The sequence below is a fragment of the Periophthalmus magnuspinnatus genome, chromosome 23 (genome assembly GCF_009829125.3).
Source record: "Periophthalmus magnuspinnatus isolate fPerMag1 chromosome 23, fPerMag1.2.pri, whole genome shotgun sequence".
NCBI classification, from domain to species: domain Eukaryota; kingdom Metazoa; phylum Chordata; class Actinopteri; order Gobiiformes; family Gobiidae; genus Periophthalmus; species Periophthalmus magnuspinnatus.
Window position 1 is genome coordinate 21,978,489 of NC_047148.1, and position 24,534 is coordinate 22,003,022.

Sequence of the window (24,534 nt, forward strand, 5' to 3'; positions counted from 1 at the left end):
TATTTTTATCGTTTCAATTTTTGTAATGTTTCATAAAACTAAAGTTGAGTAAATGATAGGGCTGCAGCCTCGTCGATCACTCAAATAACTGTAGGTTCGTAATCGTTATGTGGAGTAACACCTGCCAAAAAGCCTTTTAGAGAAGAGACGGCAGCATTATAAAATCAGAATACATCTCATTTTCATTAATAATTCGCTTTATTCATAAATATTGTCTTTTTAAAAGCCTCTAGTCTCTATATGTGACTGAAGCCAATGACCTATGACCTTTAGAGGCTGCGTAACATAATTAAAAACTCTTAATATACAGTAGAAATAATCGTTTGAATAATAATCCACTCCTAAAATAATGTGAGCTGCAGCCCTAAATGATAATATTTAGTCCCATAGCAGTAAAAACGGCGGCTTATTCTCTACATAAACGGACTTGGTGGAGTTCGAGAATCAAAACGGTGATACTTCTAGCATCATGGGGTATGTCTGCGAGGCACTGATATTAAGCCACAATTGGGCTTACGATCTTTATTGATGGACCTAAAAAAGATGGCGGGACTTTATGGTCCTGAAGTGCAGTCAGCTGTGGTCAATAAATATCTCACTAAAAGGACAGAATCAGCACTGAGTTAAAATTTAACAGCCACTTAGCCACGGCTCTGCTCGCTACGTTTGTGTGTCGTAACGGCCCGGGCCAGCCTCTTACTTAGCTCTGGAATCGATGCTCCCGCTGTGTGCGCTGTTCATTTGCTCTGAGAGTTGTGTGAAATACAAAATCTTTCACTTCACTTTTGATTCTATTAACAATATGTCATTTACGCCTGCGTCTGAGGAGCCGGCTGATTTACATGATAATTGTGTGCAAACAGCAGATTGGCGTAGTTATACATGCTCTGGTGATTACATGCAGACGTCTGGCAGCTAATGACACTTCTTGGGGTGAAAACGTATCATAAATGAAGCGCAAAGGGCTTTTCCACGATGCAGCGAAGGACCCTCATCTGAAAACAGTGGTCCCTTGTTTATCGCGGGGGTTATGTTCTAAAAATAGCCCGTGAAGTAGTCAGTTTTGTTTTTTATAATTATTCTATATGTTTTGCAGCTGTAAAACCCCTCACCACACACTTTATACACTTTTCTCACACACAGGTATTAACATTTTCTCACATTTCTCTCTCGTTTACTATATTAAAGACTGAGCACATTATAGACCATTATGGCTAGACTTAGACCTAGACTTTTTTTTCTTTTTTTAGCCATAAAAATCCCGTTAAAGGAGGTATCAACATGTACTTTTGTCCTTTTTCACACAACTACCTCTATTTTACAAATCCATCCTTATTTTTCCACTGATGCATCAAATAAACGTGTAACACCAGTTGAAGTAGAAGAAAAATGTAAAAACGAATGTACTTTTGAGTCACTTTCATGCAAGCAAACTATGAAAAAACTATGTGGCCAGCTCAGAAACACTTTAAATTACAGATATGAACAATAATCAACATTTATACAAGAGATTATGCAGATTGTATTTAGGGTTAGGTTTTTACAGCCCTTCTTATAAAAAAATGTCAGGCGTTTTTGCAGCTAAGACGTTGATTTTGCCAGGTCATATTTTTTGGAATGTCGACTAAAGAATATCTGAAGTTCTGCAGCTTATGAGTTTATAATATTTGGTAAAATAAGTATCATTTAAAGAGTCTCATGCCTCTGCTTTGAGACGCCGTTTGAATTGACATGATAGCACAATTGGTTGCGGAGTTACGGTAATGGAAAATTGGTGATATAGCGAGGGACGACTGTATATGCACCGTGTGACTTATGGCTGTTCCTCCAATCTTTCTTATTTTGCATTATCATTTTTATTCTGAATGGTTTTCTACAGGCCCTGCTGCTCTTGACAACTAGTCTCGATTCGATTGTTTTCATGCATTGCTAATTTAAGCCAGACCTCTACATTATTCCACTGTGAGAAACCTGTTTTACACATTAAATTAATTGTGTCAAAGTGTCAAACTGTGCGAAGGTTCTGTTGTTAATCAGAGGGTTTAAAAATAGTTAAAAGAAACAGATAAAGTCATTAAAATGTGTGCGCTTCCTCTAAAGTGAGGTGTTACATACTGTACGCTTTGTAATGCGGAGAGGAAGGAAATCCGGATATGGAAAAACAAGAAAATGCGTGCACTCTGATCATGATGTCATTTATTTTGAACACATTTTGTCCTAAAATGCATGAATAATGAATAATAATTTGCAGACCTGGCAGCCCACAAGGCTCGTGCAGGCATAAACACAGCACTATTTCCATGTTCCTTATAATCTGGTGTAATTATGTCCTTGGTGTCCACGCCAGGAAGCTCCGTCCACAAACTTTACACGGTCGTTTCTTCTTTCCTAATGAGTAGCCATGAGACATCACTCCAGACTGCACAGGTGAAGGGTTAAGCTGCTCAAGGTTGACGAGGAAATTCTTAAATCCCTTTCCAGAAATAAATTATCTGACGGCTTCTTTATTAGCTCCAAAATAACGCTGCTGTTTACTACTCAAAGTGCGCGTGGAGACGGGCTTTTCGGTGTCGGCTGTGTCTCCGCTACAGTAAGAAATCACTCAGCGCAGACCCCCGTGAGGAGCTGACAGTAATGGCAGTGGCTCTCATATAAATTCAGTGTAAAGTGGGTGAAATGGCTCTCGCTCATTGAAACAACCGATGTCTGTGAGTCACTTCTTGCCAGTCGACTATCCCCCCCAAACATGTCCTGAGCAGTGGAAATGTTTTCAACCCGTTTTTACTGTTTCACATTTAGATTTACTGAAACTTGTTCTGCATTTTTCATTTCTGAGTTCTCGCATGTTCTTAAAGGGCCTCTACCCAATTTTATCCCTGTGTATTTGAGCTAAATTTGTCTTGCCCCAGTGCAGATACAATTATGGAGAGTTGTATCGTTTGATAATCAGGAAGTACCGTGAATTTCGGACTATTTAGCGCATCTGAATATAAGCCGCACCAGCTAAATTTGAAACGAAAATGAATTTTGTTCATATATAAGCCGCGCTTGAATATAAGCCGCAGGTTTTTATGTTGTAACAGGAGATGTTTACACAGAAAGACGGTAATTTAAGACACAATTTTTTTTCAAACTGTGCCTGAAAATGGGCACCAACGCGAGATGAACATATCTGCACGTTTAGTAAATAAAACAATACGGGCCGTCTGCTTTTATTTCTGAAAAGCTTTTGTCGTCTTTTTACATTAACTAAGTTCTTCCTGCTGCCGCCTCCAACATCGCACCGTCGATTCATTAATGCCAAACTTACGTGCAGTGGCTCTATTTCCTTCTTTAATTGTCAAACGTACCTGCAGTGGCACAATTTCCTTATTTGATGGTCAAACTTATATGCAGTGGCTCTACTTCCTTCTTTGAGGTCAAACTTACGTGCAGTGGCTCTATTCCTTTCTTTCAGGCCAAGCTAACGTGTAGTGGCTCTATTTCCTTCTTTAATGGTTAAACTTACGTGCAGTGGCTCTATTTCCTTCTTTAATGGTTAAACTTACGTGCAGTGGCTCTATTTCCTTCTTTAATGGTTAAACTTACGTGCAGTGGCTCTATTTCCTTCTTTAATGGTTAAACTGACGTGCAGTGGCTCTATTTCCTTCTTTGATGCATTTCTTCGTGTGTTTTTCATGATGAAGCTGTGTGCATGATGTCCAAAATGACAATTCAAAATCAAAACTAGTGTAGTCTTCAGCGCATAAACTTTCCCTACGTGTGTCTCACCTTTGCATTTACTGTTAGAGAGCGCCCCCTGGTGGCCGTTAGCCCGTAAAAAACTGTATAGACCGCTGGATTCAAAGCGCTGGGAAAAAAGTAGCGGCTTATAGTCCCAAATTTGCGGTATGTGTGAGCGGGAAGAAGCAAACTGAAGACTTGGATGAGCAGGGAAACATCCTACAACTTTTTGCCCAATCAACAGATTTACTTTTGGCTTTTACTATGTTAGCATGCTAGTTGTTGTTAGCTTTACATCTACGCTCTGGTCTCTGAGTGTTGTTGAAAAGCGATTCTAAACATGCTGTGATATTTACGACGCTCAGAATGCAAAAAGTGAAGAGCAACTGCAAACTTTTTAAAAACTAGTACTGTTTTTTCACATTTTTAAGACGCAAAACCCAGTACAGCGGCTTTAACTCTGCCACTTAAAAATGACAAACTGTTTTCCCACTTCTGTTTGAGTTTAAGTTTGATCCTCGCTCCGTCGTACCTCATCTCGCCCGTACCACATTCTCCTTCAGTAGCGACGATAATGACGACGATGCGAAGTCTGGAACAGTCTTGGAGATTGCGTAATCTTTCCAACAGCCCAGGCAAGTGTGCATGATTCACTCGCCGGTGTCAGGTAGTGTCACCGGAGCTTATGGCTTACTAGCTCCTGTCCCAGCCCAGACACAGCGAGGCAGAAGTACCAGCACAGAGCGAGAACATTGATATGACAGAGGGAAGGTGCGAAAAGAACGAAGAGTGCTCCAAAATACAAGAGAAAGTCTGCAGGAGTGCATTCAGTGAAACTTCTCAGGCATAGCACAGTAGGCAGTCCGGTATTACAGTTCAATAAAACACAGGCCTTGGTATTATTGATTTAAAGATGCTCTAGGTAACTTTTCTGGTCCGCCTTCTTCTTTTTCTTCTTCTTGCCTCCATGGAGAAGTCATTACTTTCCCTGGAATATTTCAACAAAAGGCTTTCACTAACTTTTTGTGCTGATAAATACCTTCAGAAACCTGCTTTTTTTACTTTGTGTGTGCTCGCCTCTCAGCAGATCTGACCTGTAACCTGGCCTGGAGGCAGCACTTGTTCGTCTCCATCGCCTTATGCGTCTTTAACAATTGATAACATAGAGGAAGTGTCTTTAAATAGATGACATCGACTTGGTTTATTTCAGTTGCCAGACGTTCGCGACTTTCTCTCCTGCTGATTGGCTGGATTGTCATTTCCACGTAATGACATTTTGATGACATTTAAGATTACCGGGTTTGTGTAATCATAGGTAATGACTAAAGCTGGAAGAGAAAAACAACTGGATAAGAACATGAGCTGAGCCTGAGCGCCGTCTTTATCTGCTTCTCTGGCCTTTATTCATGAACACAAGATAACGGACACGTGCGAAATGTCTCTGTAGCATCGTGAACAGCACCAAGACACATCAGTGTTTGGGTCAATAAAAACAGTATAGTTACGCTTATTGAAATAAATACACAGGTAGGTTCATTGATTATTGTTTGGACTTTACCCCAAACCCCAAAAGAGTCAAATAAAATGCTCAGTGTCCATCAAAATACTGGACTCTCCAAATACTCGCTGATCAAAGACCTAAGACCAAAGAGGTTTAAAGAAAAGTCTGACCTCGGTGCTGATCCAAGTATAGAAATAATAAAAAGTCTAAAAGTATATCATTTCTTCTTCACTCCACTACAACTTTTTACATAAATATTTTAGTATCAACAGTTTGAGTTTTCAAGGATTCTTTTGTGAATTCAGAGAATTTTGCAAATCATGAAAAAGGTCAGGCTCATTTCTGAAAAATGTCCAAGTAAAAAAAAAAAAGTTTTTATTATGCACAACATTCAGGAAATGACAACCACATGTTTTTGTGCCAGGTCCATGTGTGGAGGTCCATTTGAGGTCCATATGTGGTCCATGTTTGGTCCATACGAGGTCTATGTATGGTCCATGTGAAGTCTGTGTGTTTTTCATGTGAGGTCTGTGTGTGGTCCATGTGTGGTCCATGTGAGGTCTGTGTGTGGTCCATGTGTGGTTCATGTGAGGTCTGTGTGTGGTCCATGTATGGTCCATGTGAAGTCTGTGTGTGGTCCATGTGTGGTTCATGTGAGGTCTGTGTGTGGTCCATGTATGGTCCATGTGAGGTCTGTGTGTGGTCCATGTATGGTTCATGTGAGGTCCGTGTGTGGTTCATGTGAGGTCCATGTGTGGTTCATGTGAGGTCTGTGTGGTCCATGTGAGGTCTGTGTGGTCCATGTGAGGTCCATGTGTGGTTCATGTGAGGTCCGTGTGAAATCCCTGTGTGGTCCATGTGTGGTTCATGTGAGGTCTGTGTGTGGTCCATGTGTGGTCCATGTGTGGTTCATGTGAGGTCTGTGTGTGGTCCATGTGTGGTTCATGTGAGGTCTGTGTGTGGTCCATGTGTGGTTCATGTGAGGTCCATGTGTGGTCCATGTGTGGTCCCTGTGAAATCCATGTGTGGTCCATGTGAGGTACGTATGTGGTTCATCTGAGGTCCCTGTGAGGTCCCTGTGAGGTCCCAGTAGCCTGTTGTTGCCCTGTGTTTCAGCTGCAGAGGCCCGAGCACTGGGCCGGGGCCAGGATCATTCACTTTGTCAGAGATCGTTGCGTTCAGTCTTTGTCAGACCTGCACATTAACAACAAAACCAATTCAATCAGCGGTTTGTGAATTTCACATAAAACTTCACCGACTCAGGACACGGGATTCATCATGAGATTTATTTGATTTAACGTTGAACAAACACAAACGGACAAACGTGAACAACACCGAATCTTTACCAGGAATAGTCGCATGTTTACGCTCAAAATAAACGACACTAAAACCTCTTCTTCTTCTCCAAACCGCACGCTTTTACTCGCAGTTTGATTCATGATTAAAAAGACCTGAGCTCATCTCTGAGGATTAGAAGGACGTCTCCATCTTGATTCAAATGAGATTAACTGTACAGCTGGAGGATTAACATATTGTGCATATCTTAAAAAGCAATTTGAGGATGCCTTTCTGGTCCGGTAATCAAACCTGGGCTCTCCACCTGCCCGTCTCCATGGAGATGTTATTGTTTTTTTTGCCTGGAGTGTTCCCCAGTACGGCATTAAACCTGAGCCGACTGTATCTTGCATTTATTCAATCACAGATATTTTAATGCTACGGAAAAACTTGAAAGTGTAAGACGCTTTCATATTGTGAGCGGGGGTGCCTCTCCACAGATCTGACCTGCTAGCAAGTTTAATGCCGTAATGTAAACTGTATATATAAATGGATGTAGCTAACCTGCTAGCCGCCGCGTTCCAATAGGAGTTGAGTGTCGCCTTTCTCTGTAACTGCTGTTCTCAGACTCGTTTTACCTTCAACAACCTCGCTCCTGATTGGCTCTTCGGTTGCTATGATACTCACAGTTGGAATCGCAAATGCTGTATCTTCCAGACTATACGTCGCTGGAGAAAAAAAACCATAAAAAAACATATGTAAGTCGTGCTGGAGTATAAGTCATGTTTTTGGGGGGACATTTATTTTACAAAATCCGAGACCAAGAACAGACATTTTATCTTTAATAACAATAAAATAGAGAACAACTGGCTGAATATCAGTGCAGCACGCTAACGTAACACTTAGACAACAAACTGAACACGTGTCTGGTTTGTTTACGTAAGATATTAACGACTAATCAAATACGCTACGCTAACGTAACATACGCGGCTTGTCCACAAACACGAGAGACACAGAGTTCTTTTCACGCACGGAAAATACACACAAAACTTTGACCTGCGACTAAACAAACCACTGAACACAAAACTTTATATTTTACTTTTCAGTTGTTTCTTAAATAGTGCTCTGTCGGGTCAGACTTAGCATTAGCGTAAAAGGCTGAACTGGAACACAGGAAGTAGTTTTCACGACCTTAAAATAAACTTATGCTAAACTAAACATTTACGATATTGTTCTAAATGAAAAAATAATGAAAAATCATCTTCATGGGCTTATAAATGAAGGGAAATTAAATATGAAATGAAAAAAAGAAAAACAGTCAAGTAAATTTTCTTACAGGTAGCAAAATCCGTCAACTGGACAAATCGTTGTAGGAGTGACGACATTTAGCCGCCTCTGCAGTTCTGGTCAGATCACTGCTGGACACTGCCTTATATCTGTCTGAAAGGAGGAGCTAACAACACTGAAACTGTAACAGCTGTTGTCTCCGGTTTCAGCTGAAAATACCCTATTCAACCTTTAACGACCTGCTATTGTTCTCTTTGTTTTGGGTCTGAGGATGGAGTTGTAGATCGGTGTGAGATTACGTCTCAGGCCTCATTTCTGTTTGAGGAAGGATTGTCTTTCCAAACAAAAACAGCTTCTTCTAACGTCTCTCTCAAACCATTTTCTTACAGGTATTACAAACACAACAGCGCCATCTAGCGGTCAAACACAGACGTAAACATGTACATGAAGCATAGACAGAACTGAACACGTGTCTGGTTTGTTAGCGTAAGAAATTAGCAGTTAACCAGATCTCTGGAGGTAGATGAAGCTCCGCCTCTTCTTCCGCGTAGCTGTCATACTGGTACAAGCCTAGAGCGCCCTCGTGTGGTCGTCAGTGTGACAATAACGAAGATGTGAAATTATATGCTATAAGTCATATCTGAGTATAAGTCACACCCCTGGACAAACTGAAAAAAGTGAGTCTTATAGTCCAGAAAATACGGAATAGAACTTGGCTATAACCGCTAGCTTCGATTAGCTTCATTTGCCTGGAGCCGAACGCTGCGGGTGACTTTACTTTCACTTCGTCCATACTGAGTAACAATCTAGGCCAAGCAATAACGTCTCCAAGCGAGGAAGAAAAGTGACACAGTGCAGCTTTAAATGACCCACTGCAAACGGGTTTCATCTGACTCCATAAAGAAAAAGTCCTTGAAGTAAATGTAACATTGTTGAGCATGTTAGCCCACTTTAATACCTTTAATGTGTTCTTGCCCGAGCATATTTCTCCGACTCCTACCGCGAGTGAAGGCCTCGTACATCTCTGAAATGAAAGTATAATTTGTATTGATTGAACAACCTCTTCACTCGTCCTTTTTTATGCCGCCGCCATTACACATACATGCACGCCGTCTTTTATCTGCATTCGCATTAAACGCTGACCCCCTCAGGCTTTGTCTTAGCCATGTGCAACCTCCCAGATCCCTTACGCTAAATCCTACCTTCAAATCGGTGAGCAACGTGGAACGATTTTGTGTCTTTAATTAGCCCCTAGCTGCCGTTGCACTCTGACGTTAGCCTGATAGAATCTCTTGCATGTGCAGCAGTGGGAGAATCGATAAAAGACCAGAGGGTGAAAAATGAGACTATGCAGTGTATACAGCATTAGGGAACCCGCCGCCGCCGCCACCGCCGCCTCCTCGGGTCGGGATAACAATGGGCCTACAGCACAAAAAAAAAACTTCAACTGACTCACATTCTTACTCAAGGCCAAACTCCACTGTCTGGAAATTTGGAGCAGACATAAATCAGTGAATTAGGAGCGTGATGCTTTTACTGTTGATTAATGGAGTCCCGGGTGAACTGCTGGTGGTAGTCCTTGTCATTTGGCGCCCCGCTCTCCTTCCTTCCTTCTGAAAATGTGCTGCGCGTTTGGCCTCATGTTTAAAATACAGCTGAGTTCAAATGTACATACATTTCAAAAAAATGGATAACCAGATACTCTGATACTGAAAGTTGCATTTAAGCTGGACTCGTTTGAGGAAAGTATCAGACTGTGAATATAACTCAAATAAGACGTGTTTTTACGCCTCCTGGAAAGTTTTAGAATGGAATAGATTTATATTAGAACTACAAGACCATACGGTGATTTTAAATAAACAACTACTGCTTTGGTTCATGTGAGGTCTATGTGTGGTCTGTGTGTGGTCCATGTATGGTCCATGTGAGGTCCATGTGTGCCCCAAGCGACGTCCGTGTGTGGTCCATGTGAGGTCCATGTGTGTTCTATGTAAAGTCCATGTGTGGTTCGTCTGTGCCCCAAGTGACATCAGTGTGGTCTGTGTGTGGTCCATGTGTGCCCCAAGTGACGTCCGTGTGTGGTCTGTGTGAGGTCCGTGTGTGGTCCATGTGAGGTCCATGTGTGCCCCAAGTGACGTCCGTGTATGGTCCATGTGAGATCTATTTGTAGCGCATGTGTGGTCCGTGTGTGGTCCATGTGAGGTCCATGTATGGTCTATGTGAGATATATGTGTGGTCCATGTGAGGTCTGTGTGAGGTCCGTGTGTGGTCCATGTGAGATCCATGTATGGTCCATGTGAGATATATGTGTAGTCCATGTGTGGTCCATGTGAGGTCCACGTGGGGTGCATGTGTGAGGTGTGTGTTTGATCCATGTGTGGTCCATGTGAGGTCTGTGTGGGGTCTATGTGTGGTTCACATGTGGTCCATTTGATGTCTACGTGAGGTCCATGTGAGGTCCATGCGACGTGAACACTACTGCTTTGTGTTGACAATTCCGCAAAACCAATTTTCATTTCAGAACAACAAAATAAAATATGTTCAGGCTTTTCCTTAGGACCAAAATGTAAAAGTTCATCTAACAAGATCCTTCCAGAGCCAAGACGATAAAGCTGCACTAGGGAACACTGGACAGTCTGCCACCTGCTTGTTTCTACAGATACTATTTATCTGCCTGCAATGTCCCACAGTCTGGCATTAAAGTATATCTGCTTTGCATTTCTTCAACTACTCAAGTTCTTATTGCAAAAAAAACAAACAAAAAAAACAAACAAAAACTAAGTTGTAACTTGGCATGGTGGCAAATAGAGTTAATGCCAAATTGTGGAACATTACATGCATAAATAATCCCAGAAGCAGATGGCAGACCATGCACTTGGATACACTCCACACAGTCCCAGTTTCCTCCCGGACCACCACCAAAGACTGCACAAGATTTCACACGTTTTTATTGTTCTATTACATCCTAGAAAATATATAGATGATTTTAATTCACGTTACAAACTCATGCAAATCTACAGTCTGTAAAGTCCAGCCTGTGAAGTGTGGGTGTCTCAAAAGGTTGTATACTACAGTGGGGGAAAAAAGGTATTCAGTTGTGCAAGTTCTCCCACGTAAAAAGACGAGAGACGGCTGTAATTTTCATCATAAGTTCACTTCAACTAAAAAGAAAATCACATTGACTGATTTTTTGAAGAATTTCTTAAGTAAAAATAAGTATTTGATCAATAGCAAAAGTTCACCTCGATACTTTGTTACATACCCTTTGTTATATAGGTTAAATGTTTTCTGTAAGTCTCCACAAGGTTTTCACACACTGTTGCTGGTAGTTCGGCCCATTCCTCCTGCAGGTCTCCTCTGGAGCAGTGATGTTTCGGGGCTGTCGGTGTTTCATCTTCAATGCCCTCGCTGATGGAAGGAGGTTTTCACTCAAAACCTCACGATACATGGCCCCGTTCACTCTTTCCTTTACACGGATCAGCCGTTTTGGTCCCTTTGCAGAAATACATCTCCAAAGCATGATGTTTCCACCCTCATGATTCACAGTAGGAATGGTGTTCTTTGGATGCAACTCGGCGATCTTTCTCCTCCTTCCGAGTTGAGTTTTCACCAAAAAGTTGTATTTTGGTTTCATCTGACCATATGACATTCTCCCAATCCTCTTCTGGATCAACCAAATGCTCCTAGCAAACTTCAGACGGACCTGGACATGTCCTGGCTGGAGCAGGGGGACACGTCTGGCACTGCAGGATTTGAGTCCCTGGCGGCGTAGCGTTACTGATGGTCCCTTTGTTCCTTTGGTCCCAGCTCTCTGCAGGTCATTCTCTTTGGTCTTGTCCATAGTGAAGTTTGGAGTGTGACTGTTTGAGGTTGTGGACAGGCGTCTTTTATACTGATAACGAGTTCAAACAGGCGTCATTAATACAGGTAATGAGTGGAGGACAGAGGAGCCTCTTAAAGAAGAAGTTACAGGTCTGTGAGAGCCAGAAATCTTGCTTGTTTGTAGTCGACCAAATACTTAATTCACAAAAAATCCTACAATGTGATTTCCTGGATTCTCTCTCATCTTTTTAAGTGTGAGAACTTGCAAAATCAGTGGCTGAATAAATACTTTTTTCACCCCGCTGTATTTCAGCTGATGTTAAAGCCGCACCAAGGCCCTGCCACGCGGCTCTTTGTTGCCACGTTGCCTTTGAAGCCGCTCTGTGATTTGCTCGTTTTAATCTGTGGCTGTCAGAGCTGAAATACAGGACGGGCTGTTTGTCTCAGCTACGATCAGTCAAGGTGAGTCTTTGTTGTGAGCCGTGATTGGCTGTTAAATCGTCTTTTATGTTGAATTGACAAAAGTCAGATGGAGCCGTCCTTGATTTGTGCGGCACATTAGAAGCGTCACCTCTCTGTGTACTCCGCTCTGATGTCACGTTGTACTTTTCTGTTTTATAACTATAACTGTACAGAAATGTGCCGGGAGACCGTGGTCGTGTTTATGACGTAACCCAGACCAAGGCGATGTCCAACAGTCACTTTATTCCAGTAAAGTGACAGTCGGTCAAGTTCATTTTTAGTAATTTTAGTACGTCTTTGCAGTAACAACATTTCCTCTCTCTTTAGGCTTTAGTTTGATAAAATACTTTTGTCTTTAACCAGTTTTGATGTCTCCTTTAACGTTATTATCATTGTAACGTTGTAAACAGTCAAACTTTTGGCTTCTCGTCTCTCCTCTGGTCCTCGGTTGGTTTGGGGCTTCTCATATTTCAAAACTAAACATTGTTATGCCTTTTATAGACAGCTCTTTAATAGATGATAAAAGTATTTATCGTGTGCTCTGTGAACTGGCTCGGCTGCGGTGTTTCTCTGCATAAAAACACTGTGGCTGAGCTGGAGCCTCTAGAGTTCCTTCTGCTGTTGGATTTCAAAGGTTGGCAGAGAAATCAAGGCAGAAACGTCTGTGTAAGTTTACATTATGATTCAGTTGTACGCAAAAATCAGCAGAGTGAAAAAAACATCTTGTGACTAACGTTAAGCAGTGCAGCCCGTCCTTTTTTATAGTGTAGGTCTGTGTGGTTTATGTTCCAACAAAAGACGAAATAAAACTGAATAAAAGCTCGTGGTCGGTCACTCTCGCCCAGCCCTTTATCGTGAGTTCATTTAATAAAGGCGCCGTGTGAAATAGAGCTGGGGGAAAAAATGGATTAAATTGATTAATTGATTTTGACCCCCCACAGGACCATACACTGGGCCACACACTGGGCCGTACACTGGGCCGTACACTGGACCGTACACACTGGGCCGTACACTGGACCGTACACTGGACCGTACACACTGGGCCGTACACTGGACCGTACACTGGACCGTACACACTGGGCCGTACACTGGACCGTACACACTGGGCTGTACACCGGGCCGTACACCGCGCCGGATACCGGGCCAATTGGTAAAATATGAACTGAAAACAATCGTCCCAGTTTTGACAATTTCCTGGAGTTTGCAGAACATTTTCAGTGGGGCCAGTGTCACAGCCCAGCCATTTATCATGAGCTCATTAAACACGCATCATACATGTTGTTTATTCTTCGGTGATTTTACTGTCACAAAATCCTGTGGAGTCACCTGCCTGTCTCCGTGGTGATGTTGTACGTCATTTTGTGGAACATTCCCAGAAAAAGGAAAATAAACTTTTGGACCCTCCACCTAAAAACGTCCCCTCTCTGTCACAGTCGCACCTGCGCGCACACACACATATACACACAAACACAAACACACACAGACAAAAGAAGAAGACAAAACACACACAGAACACACACAGCACAGACAACACACAAGACACACAGAACACATACAGCACAAACAAACACACACAGCACATAGACATGGCACACACAAACACACAGCACACACACACAGCACAAACAAACACACAGCACACACACACAGAGCAAACACAAACAGCACACACAACACACACAAACACACAGCACAAACAAACACACACATAGCACATAGACATGGCACACACAAACACACAGCACACACACACAGCACAAACAAACACACCCCACACACACACAGAGGAAACACAAACAGCACACACACAAACACACAGCACACACAGCACACACACACAGAGCACACACAAACAGCACACACAACACACAGCACAAACACACACAACACACACACAGCACAAACACACACACAGCACACACAAACACATACAGCGTACACACAGCACACACACACACGAGCGTAATGCCCTGAGTGGCGTGCTCTCGACCAGGCACCGCCCCCTCTCGCCTCATTGGCCGTGAGCAGTCACCTGACCTCCTGATCCCACAGACACATTTCTCTGCTGCCATGTGACTTCAGCTTTAATAAGAAGCTGTAACTCTAGCGGCGGTAAATTGTTTTATCGTGGCTTAGATTAGAGGCGTTTCAGATGGCGTTTCCTAATAACGTTCTACCCGCTCATCTGGGACCCGCTGTGTCCTCGGCGAGCGCGTTATCGCCGTTATGACTCACAATACAGGCCCCACACGCATTAGACTTTGACTCAAATTACACTTATTACAGCTATTAAGCATATTGTGTTGCTCTGGATGTGCCACACACGCCGCGCGACGAGACGGCGTGCGTTTGGGTTAAAGCCCCGTGGACGCCGCCAAAACACCCCCAGCTTTTAATGAAACACGTTCACAAGACAAACTGACATCATCACATCGTTACGACACAAACAACCAGACTGGACGCAGCGGAGTACACGAGTTTAAGTCACACCAGCGAAAAAATACATCGTAATGAAGAAAAAAAACATATATAAGTCGCATTTTAGACAGACATTTTACCGTTAATAACAATAAAATATCAGTACAACACGCTAACATAACACATAAACAACAAACTGAACACGCGTCTGGTGTGTTTACGTAAGATATTAACAGTTAATCAGAGACGCTAAGCTAACGTAACGTACGCGGCTTATCCACAAGCACGAGAGACACAGAGTTCTTTTCACTGATGTTTACTGTGGTCTTACTCCTTCGTCACAGTTCACGCCGTAGAACGAGCAAACACGTCGACAAATATAACCGAAGTTCTGGATCATGTTACATAAACGCACAAAACTGCACACGAACGCACGGAAAATATACACAACACTTTGGCCTGCGAGGAAACAAACCGCTGAACACAAAACATTATATTTTACTTTTCAGTTGTTTCTTAAATAGTGCTCTGTCGGGTCAGACTTAGCATTAGCGTAAAAGGCTAAACCGGAAAACAGGAAGTAGTTTTCACGACCTTAAACTGAACTTATGATAAACTAAACACTTACAATATTGTTCCAAATGAAAAATTATTACCTTTATGGTCTTATAAATGAGGATTAAATATGAAATGAATCAAAAGAAAATGAGTCAAGTACATTTTCTTACAGGTATTACAAACACACTGCCATCTAGTGGTCAAACGACACGATCATGAAGCACAGACAGAACTGAACACGTGTCTGGTTTGTTAACGTAAGATATTAACAGTTAATCAGATAAATAAAGACGAAAAAACAAGCAACAAGTTTACTTCAAATCACTAAATCCATTTAACTCTTTATCCTCGATGTCGCTTCCGAACAAATCCGCTAACTCTGGAGGTAGATGAAGTCAGTGTGACAATAACGAAGATGTGACATTATATATTTGAATAATTTCACATATAAGTCGCATCTGAGTATAAGACGCACCTCCGGACAAACTATGACAAAAAGTGACACTTACAGCCCGGAAAATACATTAGGTCGTACTTTTCAATTCAATTCATTTTATTTTTGTAACGCCCAAAATCACTACAACAGTCGTCTCGAAGGGCGTTCATGTTTTGGTTGATGGGGGAAACCGGAGTACGCGGAGGAAACCCATCCAGACACGGGGAGAAACATGAAAAACTCCACACAGAAAGGCCTGGGCGACCCGGGGATCCAACCAAACCTTCTGCTGTGAGACATGAGCCGCTCAGCCACCGAGATATACACACAAACACAAACACTTGTAAATACGTACATTTTACCCATGTAACTGTACTTTTACTTCACAGTACTGCACCTTTTATAGATAAAACCATGACTTAAAAACACCCAGAGCTCTTTGCGAGACACGGAGCTCATTAGAATTCATTTCACTTCCATAATTGTTGTGCAAAATGTCAGAGAAAGGCATCTCCAACCGCAGGCCTCTCCAGCCCAGACTGTGTTTAGAGCTATGAGCTGTTATGAACCACATTTATACTCCATGTGCTCTTTCATATTCTATTTCTGATTCACTTAAATGATCTAGTAATAGTAGAAAATGCAGTACGTCTATATAAAGATAGAAGCCCGGTATATTTTGTGACTTTACTGCATAGATGTCTGATTTCTCGTCTTAATCAAACCATCTAAAGACAAATTAGACTAAACGTGCACAGCTGTTGTGTAAGCGACAAACCCGACCTCGTTATACTTGATGTCAGATTATGTGTTGAGGGTTTTTTTTTAGCTCCTCGGCGTCTTATGAATAAACACGGCACATACTTTACCCGACAGCGATTCTGGAGTTCTCAGTCAAAGTTTCAACAAGATAGATGTGTATGAAGTACTTTTTCTGCTTTGCTTTTGGCCGCAGCAGAGTAAGAGAAATGTAGACTTGTGAAATCGCCTGTATGTGCTTCTGCTACAACAACACAACGCTGACCACTGCTGACCGCTGCTGACCGCTGCTGACCGCTCCCTCTCAGGCTGTATAAACAAGCCCTACGTCGTCTCATTCTGCTCCGAGCCACTAACACTGACACCCCTGACAAACCGTTTGGATAAATAATAATCTTATGAAATATGTGTTTACTGCTCTTGTTATTTTAGTTATTTATGTATTTGTTTACCGCTCGTTAGTTTGTTTTAAATGTGGATGTCGATCAAATGTTTAACCAGAACGTGCCTATCAGGGAAATCATTTGGAATATAACGTAAACTTGATGGGACAGCCTGGAAAAGGAGGTGTATATTCTGTTCCAACGCACTTTTAGCAGATAACACACGAGTCATGAGTCACTGCTGGAAAATGTGGCATCACTATAAAGTCTATTAGAGTTATGTTATGTTATTTTATTGTTTTTTATTTTATTTTATTATATATATGTTTATTTATTTATTTTATTTTTTATTTTATTTTTATTTATTTATTTTATTTATTTATTGTTTTTATTTTTATTTTATTTATTTATTTATTTTATATATTTTATTTTTATTTTATATATATTTATTTATTATATATATATTTTTATATTTTTATTTATTTTATTTTATATATTTTATATTTATTTATTTATTGTTTTTATTTTTTTATTTTATCCATCCATCCATTCATTTACTTCCGCTTATCCGGGGCCGGGTTTTTAAATTTTTATTTTATTTATTTATTTTATTTTATATATTTTTTAATTTTTTATTTATTTATTTTAATGTTTTTTTTTTATTATTTTTTTTATGCAAGACAGGCAAACAGGGACCATACACATACAGTAGTGACAAGTGATAATAAGACACACCAGGACATAACATGGTTTATAGACGTAACATCTATTTGCAGTTATATCTGACCAGTGTGTGCTGTCGTGTGTGTTTGTGTTTGTGTGTCTGTATGTTTGTGTACGTGTGTGTGATATTTCCCTGATTTTCGAGGGCCTTAAGGTGGAGCCAGCAGAGGACAGCGCTAGAACAAGTAATCCATAAGTGAGAAAAGAAAATATAGTGAATATAGATGAGGGAAAAAACAAAACAAAACACAAAAAAAATACTCAAAACACTTGTATTTTTCCATTTGTTAGAGATATTTACACTCTTATTGTGCGGTGGTGTTGAGTCCCACGGTGGAGTCGGTGTAGCACAGGGGGCCGAAGCAGCGTCCCCTCCCTCCCTCGTCTCCTCTCTGGTCCGTCTCCCCCTCCGCCCGAGTCTTGAGGTAGTCTTTTCCCCCACTCCTCGGTCTAATCACATCCTCCCTGACACCAGCTCAGACTCGCCCCTCTCCACACTCCTCCACACTCCTCCACACTCCCCCCACACCCCTGACCTTCACTTCTGTATCTCCTGGTCCACTGCTCCATCCACTCGTACACTGCACTGCTTCTTCTACTTCTACTGCTGCCGTCGTTGCAATTATAGACACACTCTCAGCGCGCAGTGTTTTGTTGTGTTCTTTAATCCATGTGCAGACTCACTCTCGGCGGGGTCCTTGTTTATTCTTCTGCACATGCCCAACCATGACAAATCGGAAGCACGGACGCCTGTAGTGAGCCCGGCGCACACACACACACACGCACACACGGCACTGATGCTCCGGGATAACACTTGCTCCGTGTAACGCAGGGGCACAGCAGCATCTAGTGGTCAGGAGTGTGACTGCACCTTTTGTTTGTGCAGTTACAGTAAAGTAAGTCGTCATAACAACATCGAAACGACTTTAAATGAGTTGAAAATCTTCATACTTCTACATTATTTGACTTCATCCCAAGACGTGTAGTGATTTATAGGGATTTTGTAACTTTTGTAACGCCGGTTCACAATCAACAACTGGTATTTTTCATCGGAACATTATTTTTAAGACTTGCAAATTCAGTTTCTTTGCATGATATACAAGTTTTACGACAAATTTACACAGATCAGATGATTATTCGGAATATTTTTGAAGGTTTGGGCAAAAAAGCAACGCCAGCGCAGACAAATTTAGGACTTTATTGCTGTGAGGGGAGAGTGTTAAGAGTCTTAACCTCTCAATTGCCGTTTCACTGTTATGTTTCCTGTTCCTATAAACCATAAACTCTACATAAAACTACAGTGTTTTTGTGGATTTACTCGTCTGTTACTGTGTGTGTCACTGAGTAAATGTGTGTGTCACTGAGTAAATGTGTGTGTCACTGAGTAAATGTGTGTGTCACTGAGTAAATGTGTGTATCTGAGTGACTCTACCTTACGTGTCTGAGCTGGTATGTCTATTTTGGACGTACAGTGTGGTTTGATTTGCTTTTATTTGGACAGGGACAGTGCACAATAACACATCGACCTTAAAAAAAACAAAAAAGGAAAGATGTTTGGTGCCAGGTTCTAGCAAAAATACTAATTTCTTTGTGTCGTCCCTGGACATTCTGATGTTAAGTCAGAGTAACAGTTTGGTGTAGGTGCATGAAAGACTTGTAAACTTTTTAAACAATTTAATAATCTGATAACAAACTTTTATACACACACCTGCACTTGTTTTTTTTTTTTTTTTATGGACTTATTTGTTTTTGATTGGGTTTTTTTTTCAGTTTGTATTGTATTTTAAACAGGGCGCCCATGAAAGAGAGAGGCCAAGTGATCTCAGTGAAAAGTAAAAAAAAATAAAATATAAAAAATAAAAATAAAAATAAATAAAAAAAAATAAATAAAATAATAATAATAATAATAATAATAATAATAATAATAACAATAATAATAATAATAATAAATAAATAAAATACAATAAAAAAAATAAAATGATAAAAAAATAAAAATAATAAAAATAATAATAATAATAATAATAATAATAATAATAATAATAATAATAATAATAAATAAAATACAATAAAAAACAAAATAAAATAATAAAAAATAAAACGCCCTTAAATATACCATTGCTAAAAACATTCTTTTCACACACGCACGCACAATCACTCAATTTCAGACGTACAAATCCTCTTTCTTTCACACACATTCACTAATTGGTGCAGCTTTGCTTTGACATCAGCCATTTCTTTATCACATGTGCAAACTTTTTTAAACTTGTGCACGTTATAATGTGTTAAAAATGTACTGTTACCTTTATCTCAGCTCGTCTTTATCGATATTTTTGGATTTTCTGGGGCATATTTTTGCAATTACAGCCTTAAATCTTTCACAATAACATTAATACATTTCCCGACAGCCACTTTATGATGTACTTTGAATCAGTCGTAGCTAATCTCAGCGGTGGGTGTCGCCAAGTTGCTGTTTGGACCGTTCTTCAGGTTGTAGATAATGAAGTGTGTTGTCGTTGTGGTTAAGGTATAATTAGTATAGAATGATGAGATAATGAGAGCTGATATGTGCCAAGAATTTCACACAGCTTTAATAACTGGCTGCACAGACTGAATAAATAAGTACTGCGCTCAGACGTGAAGATCCCGAGACACAAAAGGCCACTTTAATTTCATAGAAAATGAAGCTTTTAATGATGCACTTGGACACATTTTAGAAACGATGGGAACATGATAATAACATTTAGCGTTTTGTCTTTGAATCACTCGTCTAATGGCAGGTAAAAACGCAGAATTATGTGAAGTTGTGTGTAGTACTTTCCCCTAAATTACAGGGTATACACTTAGCACCAATTAGCAGTGTTTTTCCTTTTTTTTGTTTGTTTGGTTTTTTGTTTTGTTTTTTTAGCTTTTAAAAAAAAGTTAAGTGCTGGTTAGTTATGTTATTTTTAATGTAATTTTTTTGTATTTTTTACGTTTTTTGTTAGTTTTTTTGTTTTTTGTAATTTCTTTTTTTATGTAATTTTTGTTTTGTTTTTTTTTTAGTTTTGGGGGGGGTTTGTAATTTTTTTTGTAAATTCTTTTTTTTGTAATTTCTTTTTTATGTAATTTTTTTGTATTTTTTAAGGTTTTTTGTTTTTTTGTTTTTTGTAACTTCTTTTTTTATGTAATTTCCTTTTCTTTTTTTTTTTTTTTGTTAAAAACGCAGAATTATGTGAAGTTGTGTGTAGTACTTTCCGCTAAATTACACGGTATACACTGAGCACCAATTAGCAGTGTTTTTCCTTTTTTTGTTTGGTTTTTTGTTTTGTTTTTTTTAGCTCAGACAAAAATTTTTTTTAAAGTTAAGTGCTGGTTAGTTATGTTCTTTTTTATGTAATTCTTTTGTATTTTTTATGTTTTTTTTTTGTTTGTTTTTTTATGTAATTTTTCTGTATTTTTTTTTAAAGTTTTTGGGGTTTTTTTGTAAATTTTTTTGTAAATTCTTTTTTTTTGTAATTTCTTTTTTATGTCATTTTTTTGTATTTTTTAAGGTTTTTTGTTTTTTTGTTTTTTGTAATTTCTTTTTTTTTTTTTTGTAAAAACACAGAATTATGTGAAGTTGTGTGTAGTACTTCCCACTAAATTACATGGTATACACTGAGCACCAATTAGCAGTGTTTTTCTGGTAGGTGTTTTATAAGAGGCAGCTGTAGCTTTTGGCAAATGTAATAATCGGAAAGTAAACAAAAACCTAATTGACTCAAGTCAGATTCCCATCTCCAAATTCCCAGAAACGTGGTAGCGAGCGTGTGGGTGTATCCCCAAAGAAACATCATAATGGAGCACAATTCATAGCGAGAAAATAAACATTGCCCCCCATTCAGAGGTTTGGCGTAGGTTGAGATGTCTGTGATAATGAGCTCACATGGGCAGAGAAAGAACCACGAGGAACCGACAATAAGAATCCGACAGTCCATTTCCGGACATACGCTGCGAGTCCGAGCTGCGAGACCCGCACCATCGCCATCGTTTTAGTTTAGTTTGGTTTATTTCACCAACGAAATTACACACAAAGACAAAATACAAGTCCGAGAAGTTACAGACTGAAGCGTTTCTCTGCAGATTTGGCGTTTTATAATAACTTTTCGAGCTGATTTTGTATTTTTAAAGGTTTTGCCGTGTTGATAAATTAGTTGCAGTGAGTAATTTTCGTGCTTTTATTAGTCCTAAATGATTTGTTGATAATAAATCTGTGAAATATGTAATGAGGACTGTAATTCTGCAAGATGCGGGGTCAGGACAGGAATGAAATACGTTCAGGTGAGTCGGAAAAATGCGGAAAATCCACGTTCAGGTACAGGTAGAATGTTGATTTAACGTGCGTAGTTGGGGTTTGCGTGTGGTTTTCTACAAGAGAAAGAATAAATAAATGCAAACAATATATTAGTTATTGGTTATTTACATCATGTGAATAAGAAGAAGTTCACAAAGTGGCCAATAGGGGGCTCGTCTGGTCACGAGTTTAGCGTGTATAACATCGAAAGTTAGTCTTAAAAACTCAAACTAAGGTCAAATTATAAGTTCTAAACATAATATTACTAAAAATACACACAGGAATACTTACATCTAAGGGACGGACACTAGAATTCGGACATTAACCTCCTGAGACTCGAGCTCCTGCAGGACTTTATTTGCAAAAACTATTAAGAGCTTGAACACAGACGTTTTGTGTAAAAAAAAACTAAATGAGAAACAATTGTGCCTCTAGGAACAATGTGTCTCATTTGTGCTGCTGACAGGAGCAGGAAGACGTGTGCCTTTAAATAAAAATAATAATAATAATAATAAAATACAATAAAATAAACAAAAATAAAATAAATAAATAATTAAAATACAATAAAAAATAATAATGAAATAAAATAAAATAAGAAAAATGTACTTAAAAATAAAATGAAAATAAATGAAAATAAAATGTAATAAAAAAATGACTTAAAATACAATAAAAAAAATAAAAATTAAAAATAATACAAAAATAAAAATAATAAATAAATAAATAAAAATAAAATAAATATTCTAAACTCTTAGAAATATTCAAAATTAAACATGTTCTTGTTGCTGTTCTTCAAAAAATTTGCACTGTGACCTAAACAACCCAAAATGTGTTGTCCACAGATGAGGACACCAGGTCTCGGGGCGTAACGTCGTGCAACCGTGTAAAATAATCTGTTAAGTGTCCCTCTAGTGGTGCGACGAGGGATAACAAGGAACACATAACGACTGAACTAAACCAATAATATAAACAGAACTAAATGGGCTCTAGTTTTAACTGACTTCTGCAAAAAATGAGTTTATTATGATGCAAAACTCCTCCTGAAATCACCTCCCGCTTGTTTCACGATCCCTAAAGAAAGAGACGTTTGCAATCGACAAGTTAATATCATCGCAGTTAAATACGCCGTGATTCTTTGCGTTGTTTCTCGTGGTTTAAAGTGTCAAGGACGCAGCGGATGTGTCCCGCGCGGACCCCTAAAGCGCCGCTATCTGCTGCGAACACACTCCTCTGGTTCTACTGCGAGAAGGTGCCCATTTAACTTGACAATCGATATGTTTGCTGTGAGCGTAAGCCAGTGTAATCTTCTCCTCTTTACTGTATCGCTCCACACTCTCCCTTCTTTTCTCCCCTCGCTCGTTTTCTACCCTTAAGTCAATCGTCCCGACGCAGTAGCTCCAGGATTCACGGGCGAAAGCATCGAGCGAGACACAAACGGGACACGAAACTGATAGAAAAAAACAAGTCGCATGTGTTTCCCTCCTTCTGAGTTTCCAACAATTGCTCCAGCAACAGTGGATTAGAGAAAATGGGTTTGCCAGCGCGATTCACCATGCACCCACAATGCAACAGGGCAACTCATCTCTCACAACAAATGAAACTCAATTGGTTTGCTCCAGACACTTCAGACAACCAAAGTATGGCCAGGTCACGGAACAGAACGCAGGTAGTTTAGTTGTGATTGTGATTTTTACGACAAACGAGCACGAACTGGACCGCTCTCCTTTTTCACTTTACTGCCCGTTAGCGATGGACAAGAACTGACGTGTTTTGTTTAGTTTTGTCCGTGTGATCCCGCAGTCGTCAAGGTTTGATCCAGACTGAAAGAAAAATCGTAATTTCCAGTGAGTTTGGAGAAACTAAACAGCCATTCCATAAGAAAATGTACGAACAATGTCACGAGAGAGCTGCTCGGGATGACAGTCAGCTGTGCATCTCCAGCGCAAAGCCGCTAAAAAGTCTAAAATTAACTCAAAATAACTAAAAGATAAATAAATCTAAATAACAAAAAAGTAAAAAAATAAACTTAAAGTAAAACAAACAACTCGAAATAACAAAAAAGCTAAAAAATAACAAGAAACTAAAAAAAACTCGAAATAACTTAAAAAAAATTAAATTAAAAAACTCGATATAACTAAAAAAAATCAAAATAACACAAAAAAGTAAAAAAAAACTCAAAGTAAAAAAACAACTCCAAATAACAAAAAAATGGGGAAAAAAATACTCAAAATAACAAAAAAAAAGTAAAAAACAAAAAAACTAAATTTTTTTTTTCAAAATAACTAAAAAAACAACTCAAAATAACTCAAAATAAAAACCCCAGGATCTTGTAGAGCAGGTTAATATGAACATTTAAGACCAAAATGACGAGTCTATCACCTCAACCAAGGTGTTTACAGGGACATTTTAACACAACTCCACTGAACTGTTAAAACAGTCAGATTTTTATATTCATCTCAAAGCTGCTAACCACTGTTTTAAAAGTGTGAAGTTCGGATCTGAGCCAGAGAAAATAAATTGTTTGAGAGGGGAGTTAAAGAAGCAGTTTTTGTTTGGAAAGACAATCCATCTTTGAACAGAAACGGGGCCTAAAACATCATCTATCTCCTATTTAGAAGTCCGTCCACAGACCCAAAGCAAACAAAGGAAACAATAGTGCTAGCCAGTATGCTAACAGATGTGAGCGCACCCATTAAGGGCCTAAATGATTATGCTAACAGGCACAGTTTAAAGTTAGTGTAGCTCATTAGACCTAGAGGACAAACGTTTGCACTCCACGGAGACTCATCCATGCAAGGTGCATTTTGTGGGGCAAAGAGGAGACAGGTCTGCCATCTGTCCAGGGACAACAGATGAAAAATAGTCTTTTGGCTAATTC

At 39.6% G+C, this 24,534-nt stretch overlaps 1 protein-coding gene across 1 annotated transcript in view; it reads left to right on the forward strand.

Annotated features, from left to right (window-relative positions):
• Positions 1 to 24,534, forward strand: part of LOC117391777 (astrotactin-2-like) — a 305,935-nt gene that overhangs the window by 218,658 nt on the left and 62,743 nt on the right. The window lies entirely within an intron of this gene.